At 47.1% G+C, this 7,756-nt stretch overlaps 1 long non-coding RNA gene across 1 annotated transcript; it reads left to right on the forward strand.

Annotated features, from left to right (window-relative positions):
* The first annotated feature begins 813 nt into the window (after positions 1-813).
* On the forward strand, positions 814-7,262 carry LOC309668029. Its single transcript, XR_014268034.1, has 4 exons — positions 814-933; positions 3,073-3,263; positions 3,839-6,819; positions 7,143-7,262. It is a non-coding gene; the product is annotated as an uncharacterized lncRNA (long non-coding RNA).
* The last annotated feature ends 494 nt before the right edge of the window (positions 7,263-7,756 follow it).

A 7,756-nucleotide genomic window follows, 5' to 3' on the forward strand; every position in this document is an offset into this window, starting at 1 on the left:
TTGTCTGAAGTCACCTCTTCCTTCCCTTGGCCTCAGAGGTCACTGCTGCCTGGGCCTGTGGATACAAAAGCTCAGCTCAGATCAGGGGACCTCCCCTCAGATGCAGCTAGTAAGTTCCTGGGACCAAACACACTTGGCGAGACCTGAGCTTGGAGGAAGCTCAGAGCAGCCTAGGTAGGCTACAGTAAAAAAGAGGGATGTAGGGACAGGCAGGCGAAGTCAGAAAGGAGCCTCTATCACTGACTACAAATAGAAACGTCAGTTTGTGGTGCAATGAAATCACCATATATGGCTTGGGAGGAAATTCTCTGCAAGGAGCTGCATGCAAATAGGTCATCAAGTAATGGCAAAAATATGCAGCCAAATGGAGGTGCCTCTGCAGGGCTTCTGTGTCTCTACGGGCTAAGTAAACTCCAGGAAGACATAAGGACCCAGAGCTTCATGCCACAGAGGGGGGCCAGGAGATGCTCCCTCTGTTTCCTTGCCCAGCCTCCTGCCTCCTTCTTGCCCCCTCCCCACCGGGACCACTCTGAATCTGACTAGCATCCTTGTTCCCTGTTGCTGAGAGCAGGCAGGGACTCAGAGATTGCCTGAGACACTTTCTGGTGACTAATGCAGTACTTGAACAGGAAACAGACTGGAAAGGGCTTAGGAGGAGCTATAAATAGCTCATGTCCTAAAAAAATCTAACTTAGGGAGAAATGGAATTAACACACTGGAAGGAGAACAAGGAGATCACAGGCTCCAAGCGAGACCAAGACTTCTCCTGGGAAATGAGCTTTTCTCACAGATGGAGCTCTATCTGCCTTGCACGAGTCAACTCCATCAAGTGTGCACTGCTCAGCCTTGAGGTTGACCAGCCAGCCCTGCCTGCCTGCCAAATGATGCCCTGAATTGTCTGTGGTTCTGGGGATCAAGCCTTGTAGGGATCACGTAAGGGCGTGTGTGTGTGTGTGTGTGTGTGTGTGTGTGTGTGTGTGTGTAATGGGGGTCACTGAGGCTCGCAGCTCAAGGACTATGAATGGTCTCACTTGCTGGGGAAGTAAAGAATTGAAAAAGTGTCAGGAATATCCCTTCTGCTTGCCTCAGTTTCCCCTCTATCCGTTAGGCTACAGCAATCCCTTTCCATCTTGAACCCAGTGAAGAGAGGGGAGAAAAAGCTAGGAGATCTAGCTTTAGAATGAACGGTGGGTCAGAAGACTGGGGTTCTAATACCAGCCAAGACACTCATTTGCTGAGTAACTTGGAGTAGATACTCAACTTCACTAAGACTGTTTGCTTTTCTATAAGATGGAGAGGTTGGTCTAGTTCAGTGAACTTCAAATCTTTGTCTTTTATTTTTTCAAAGCTGCATAACATTTCTCCAAAGAAAATCACAAGTCAGAGCAGAGCGGCCCTGGTTAAGGTGGGGACCTCACACGTAGACACATTTATTCCCTTCGTGGTAGCTGCTGAGAAGCCACCAAGAAACCCAGGGCTTCACAGAGCACCAGCTGAAAACCACAAAGCTAGAGCACTTGACAAGGGTGACCGGCCACCCCAAAGCCACTCCTCACTGTCCCTTTTCTCTTTACCTCAATGTAGAGGCTGAAAAATTAAAAGAATGAAAAGTAATACTGAGTGATAGAGATTTAACTAAAGATATCAATCAAAACAAAGGAGGGGTTTATATCTCACAACCCCCAGCAAACTTCTTAATATCCTCATTGGATATGGGGACAGACAGACTGCAAAACAGCCACAATCTCCACCCACCCAGTATCCACACCCTCTGCAATGCAACTTTGTAATTCCTCCCATAAAGAAATAGAATTGATTTCCACACCCTTTGAATATGTGCTTTTGAGAGTAGCTTTGAACAATATTTAGTGGAAGTGATAGCATGCCAGCTTCAAGTTTAGGTCTTAAGAATCCTTGTATCTTCTCCTCTGTCTGTTAGACCCCTGCTACTGCCCTGAGACCGGCCTGGGTTAGTCTGCTGGGGAATGAGAGGTCACATGGAGCAGAGCTGACTCATCCCAGCTGAGCCCACGACAGAGCAGCCGGCCCCCAGCCGACTGCCTGAAGGCACATGAGCAAAGAGACTCATGAGAAATAACAAATGGTGGTTGTTTTACAGCATACATTTTAGGGTAGTCTATTTCTGTTCCAGCTATCTATTGCTGAGTAACAAAACACCCCAAAACTTAGTGGCTTAAAACAATTTAGCACATACTAATTTATTATGATCTCCATGGTTCTGTGCCTTGATTAGTCTCAGCTGGGTTATTCCCACTTGGGGTCTTTCACATGATTATAGTCAGAGGTCAGCTGGGACCACAGTCATCGGAAGGTTCGACTAGACTGGGTGTCTGAGATGGCTCATGTGGACGCCTGGCACTTGATGCTGGCTGTCGCCTAGGGGCTCAGCTGGGGCTGTTGACTGTGTGTGACATCTCCATGTGGTGTGGGCTTCTCACAACATGGCCACTGGGTTCGAAAGGGTTGTAAGAAGAAGCTGCCAGGCCAGCTAAGGGCCATGCCAGCTCTGGTATGGCATCACTTCCTCCATATTTTACTGGTCAAAACAGTTATAGGGTCCCCCCAGATTCAAGAGGGTAAAGAAATAGATGTTACCTCTTGATGGGGAAATGGCAAGATCACATTTCAAAAGAGAATGTAGGATGAGAGATACTGTTGGAACCATCTTTTTTTTTTTAACCTTTTTTTCCTTTATTTATTTATTTATGGCTGCGTTGGGTCTTAGCTGCTGCACACAGGATCTTTTGTTGCAGCATGCGGGCTTCTCTCTAGTTGCGGGGCACAGACTCCAGAGCGCGTGGGTTCCAGGGGGCATGGGCTCTGTAACTGTGGCACGCAGGCTTAGTCGCTCCGCAGCATGTGGGATCTTAGTTCCCCGACCAGGGATCAAACCCGTGTCCCCTGCATTGGAAGGCGGATTCTTAACTACTGGACCACCAGGGAAGTCCCAGGACCATCTTTGGGAAATAAAATCTACCATAGCTGAAGAGCATTATCGTGGCAAAGGATAAAAGGACAGATTTGTTTTACATGCTTCCTTCTTCCCTACAGCACTGCTTTCTGTCCATCCTCTCACATAACCCCACAGAGACTGGCAAGCACTGAGCAACTGGAGAGGAAGACCAGCAGAGCCCCTCTGAGCATTATCAACTTCTCTGGGCTCAGCAGGAAAGAATGCAGAGACTGAACAATGATCTCTGCCTGCCAAGAGCCAAGAGGGGACGAGGGGGCCCAACTGGGAGGTATTAGCTGGTCCCCTTTACCCCTCTGTACCTGGGTTTTCTCTTTTTCATTTTTCTAAGTGCTATTCAGCATGGGAATGAGGAAATGTAATTGTCTAATTTAAAAAGTGAATTAATAGAGTCAATGCTAGTTAAGTGCTTTGTCAATACCCGGTGCCGTGGAGGGGAAAATCAGACGATTAACAGGTTCAAGTTGATTCTCACCTTGTTACCCATACAGTGAGGCTGAAGATGTCAGTCTCTGCTTGCCTGAGCCAGGCCCACCTGCAGAGGCTGGAGATCTTCAACTGCCCTCTTTACCTTCTCCCAGGACCATCACCCAGTGAATAAGATCCCCATCTGTGCAATGGGAGAGGGAAGATTGATATCTGTGTTCGTGACCCAAGTGGTCCTGAGGAAGCCCCTACGTAGGGACCCCACCTGTCTTCTCAGCTCCAGCCTTTCCCCAGCTCAATCTGAGCGACCGGGCATTTGCTCCAAGTCTCACAGGTTTCCCAGTGACTGGGGAGTCCCCTGGGCCCCACTTAGCTGGGACCTTAAGCTCTCGCTCACTTCTCTCATCTTTCCCCTTGTAGGCAGGATACTGCTCCTGAATCCAAAACCACTTCCTGTTTCAAAAGTCCCCTCAGAATTGAGACGCTGCTGCCCACCTAATGACAAAGGCCAGAGACTCTTCCTGCCAGAGCCCCTGCCAGGTCTACAGCCAGCCGTCACCTCCCAGGAGGGCCCAGCCCTGCTACCCCTGTCCCGAGTGCTGGTAGCTGAGCCCGGCAGGTCACGACAGGAAGCTCGCAGCTGCCTCCCACGCTGACTTGGGCTTTGGCACCAACATCCTGTCTGCCCTATTTCCTAATGATGGGTAAACTGGACTGGTTTTTTAATTAAGCCCATACCCCGGAGAACCCAGGGGAAGAGACAGCCTCATAGAACTTCAGCAGCTATCAGAGCAGGGCGGAGTGCTGGGGAGCTGGGAGCAGGAAAGAGGAAGGTGAAAGTGAAGTCTGAAGTCCAGAGTGGTTCCTTCCCGGCTGAGGTAATGCGCCTTTTGTAATGAGTAGCTCACCTGCCCTCTGTGCTCACAGAGAAATCAGCCACTCCCGGCAGCCGCCACAGCTACACCCACTGCACATACACACCCATCCCATCCATCCGTCCGTCCACTGAGCAGTGGAGAGCATCTCTGAACAACACCCCGCAAATCAAGCAAAATAAAGGGAATTATATCCACTGTAATATGTACATATAATAGAATATCTGAACAGAGGAAAGAACATTTCAGGAGTTCCACGCATAGAGATAAATAATTTCTATACTCCGGAAGAGGATTTTTGTTTTGGGTTCTTTTTCTTAAAATAATGTTTAACCAAATTATACTCTTCAGATCATCTCTCTGGTGCTCCCTTTGGTCTTTAGCTGAGCCCTTCTCCCAGGCTACAGAGGTCATGGGGGCGACATGGCTTTTCTGTCCCCATCTTAAAGGGCAGGGCTACCTTGGTTATTGGGCTCAGGATTCTCCCCTTCACCCTACACCCCCTAGGCCTCAAAGAACCATGCCTCCCCCTTCAGAGAGGATCCTCAGCTGTGAAAGTCTGCCCTCCTTCTCCTCTCCTTCCTCCCAGGGTAAACAAGAGCAAGACAGCTGCAATGGGGCTTCTAGACTCCCAGGACCCCAAGACACAGACTCTAGGAAAGGGAGAAGGAGGGCAGGCCTGGATCCTCCAACTCTACCCGCCTCCCTCCCTCTGCTCTCCCTTGTCTTTCTCTCTCGGCTTCCTCCTTCCCTCCTCTTCCTGCTTCCCTCCCTCCTCTCCTCCCTTCCATAACAGGCAGAAGTGGGTATATGGCACTGGACTTGGATTCCACAGTCACAGGTAGATAGAGCTCGGCTCACAATTCCATCATAGACTGTCTGTGTGACCTTGATTGGATGAGTCACTTTAGCTCCCTGAGCCTTTATGGAGATGATAATGCCACTGAGGTGAGGACTAAATGGGTTCAGATCTTAAGTATTTAACCCAGGGCCTGACACAGGATACGTTCTTCATGAATGTTCACCAACCTAATCTGCATCAGGTAAGCACCTATTGTGTGCCAGATACCAAGGGCCCAGAAGGGAGCAGGGAGAAGTCTTTTAAAAAGTCTTTGTTTTAATCTCTTTATAATATATTGTAATGATCATTTTTATAAAAGGTGTAAGGAAACTAAGTAGCTTCCACTGCCCGGCACTCAGGGACCAGATTTCAAGGGCTTCTGCACACTTAACAACACAGAGTAGACTGGTGGCTGGAATGAAGTCAAAACCAGATCCTGCAGCAAATTATATCTCCATTCAGGCTACAGAGCTAATTGGTTTGCATAAAATCTACCATTTGTCCTGGAGGCGGCAATCTCTAAAATAGGAGGAGATCACAAGTCTGATGGCCTGCACTTCTATCTTGGAAGACAGCAAGCTCAGAGCCCCGTGCAGGCCTGCAGAGCCACCGGTGTTGGGCTGTTCAAGGGTCCCGGGAAATGCCTCCTCCAGAGAGGTTAGGCTAGTTTCGCTCGCCGTGCCGGCTCTGACTAATGTGGGAGCTGCCTAAAGGGCCAGGTTGGGAAGGAAGCCGAGAGCCCCAGGCTCGGAGGTCCTGCTTTGACGGACCAGCACTACCTGCCCCTGTGGGATTAGGAAGTGGGAGCTTGTTTACCATCCCTGGGTTAGCCAAACCTCAGCAATCGGTTTGAAGAGCTTACTTTCATTTCCTGCCATTCGACTCTGCTCACACCCAGTGATCACTTTCTAGATGCTCTTTACTCTTCCACTGGGGATTTCTTTGGGAATGACGCTCTGCGGCTCATCGTCACATCCCACACAAAAGGAAACCTGAATCAATGGAGAGCTCTACCTGACCCATGGATTGGATGATCCAGTACAATAAATATGAGGATGTCTCCCAAATTAATATATGCGTCTAATGAAATGCCCATCAAAATCTCAGTAAGGGTTATCCTAGACCTTCACAAGCTGGATCTAAAATTCATATGGAAGAGAAAAGGCCAAAGAATGGCCAAAATGATGTTGAAGAAGAACAAGGAGGAGAGACCGACCCTGCCAGTTATTAAGACCTATTACAAAGCCATTCACATAAAGGAATTAGTGCAGGAATGGACAAATAGACCAATGGAATAGAACAGAGGGCCCAGAAATATACTCACATGTATCTGAATACCTGATACATGACAGAGGTGACATTAATAAGGAAAGGACAGACCATTCAATAAACAATGTTGGGTAATTGGTTATCCACATGGAAAAGTCAAAATTCAAGATGGAATGCAATTGAGATTGACATATATACACTACTATATATAAAATAGATAACTAATAAGAACCTACTGTATAGCACAGGGAACTCTACTCAATACTCCATAATGACTTATATGGAAAAGAATCTTAAAAAGAGTGGATATATGTATATGTATAACTGATTCACTCTGCTGTACAGCAGAAACACAACATTGTAAATCAACTATACTCCGATAAAAATTAATTACAAAAAAAAACAGAAAACAAAAAGTGGAATGCGGGCTTCCCTGGTGGCGCAGTGGTTGAGAGTCTGCCTGCCAATGCAGGGCACACGGGTTCGGGCCCTGGTCTGGGAAGATCCCACATGCCACGGAGCAACTGGGCCCGTGAGCCACAATTACTGAGCCTGCGCGTCTGGAGCCTGTGCTCCGCAACAAGAGAGGCCGCGATGGTGAGAGGCCCGCGCACCGCGATGAAGAGTGGTCCCCACTTGCCGCAACTAGAGAAAGCCCTCGCACAGAAACGAAGACTCAACACAGTCATAAATAAATAAATAAAAGAACGTGAATTTCTTTAAAAAAAAAAAAAAAAAGTGGAATGCAAAATAAAAACAATTTTTTTTAAAGTAGTATGTAAAACTTTTTGGAAGAGACTGTAAACATAAGAGAATAGATTTATGACACTGGGATAAGGAAATGTTTTTTAAAATAGAGAATAGTAAACCCACAAGCCATAAAGGAAACAATAAATTTGCCTAAGTTAAGATTACAACTATTGTTCAAGAAAAGACACAATAAACCAAGTAAAAAGACTCCTCACAAACTCTATCCAGAATATATCAAGAACTCCCACAATCAGTAAGGAAAAGGCCACCCAGGAGGATAATCAACAAAGGGTATGAATTAGAAATTCACAAATAAATGACACCAGGTGTCCAATAAACATAAGAAGCTTCACCTCCACAGTAATTGGGGAAATGCACATTCAAATCACAATGAGGTATCATTTCATCCCCATCAGACTGGCAAGACCTTTAAAGTGTGGGCAGCAGTGGTTCATGCTGGATAGAACGGCCAAGATGAGAGTAAATGGTACAACCACTTTGGAGAGCAATGTGTTACTAGTGAATAAAGTTGAGAAGGAATATTCCTTATGATCCAGAAATACCAATTCTAGATTTACAGGACAACTCTTATACATGTACACA

The sequence above is a fragment of the Balaenoptera physalus genome, assembly GCF_965194825.1.
Source record: "Balaenoptera physalus genome assembly, chromosome: 10".
NCBI lineage: Eukaryota > Metazoa > Chordata > Mammalia > Artiodactyla > Balaenopteridae > Balaenoptera > Balaenoptera physalus.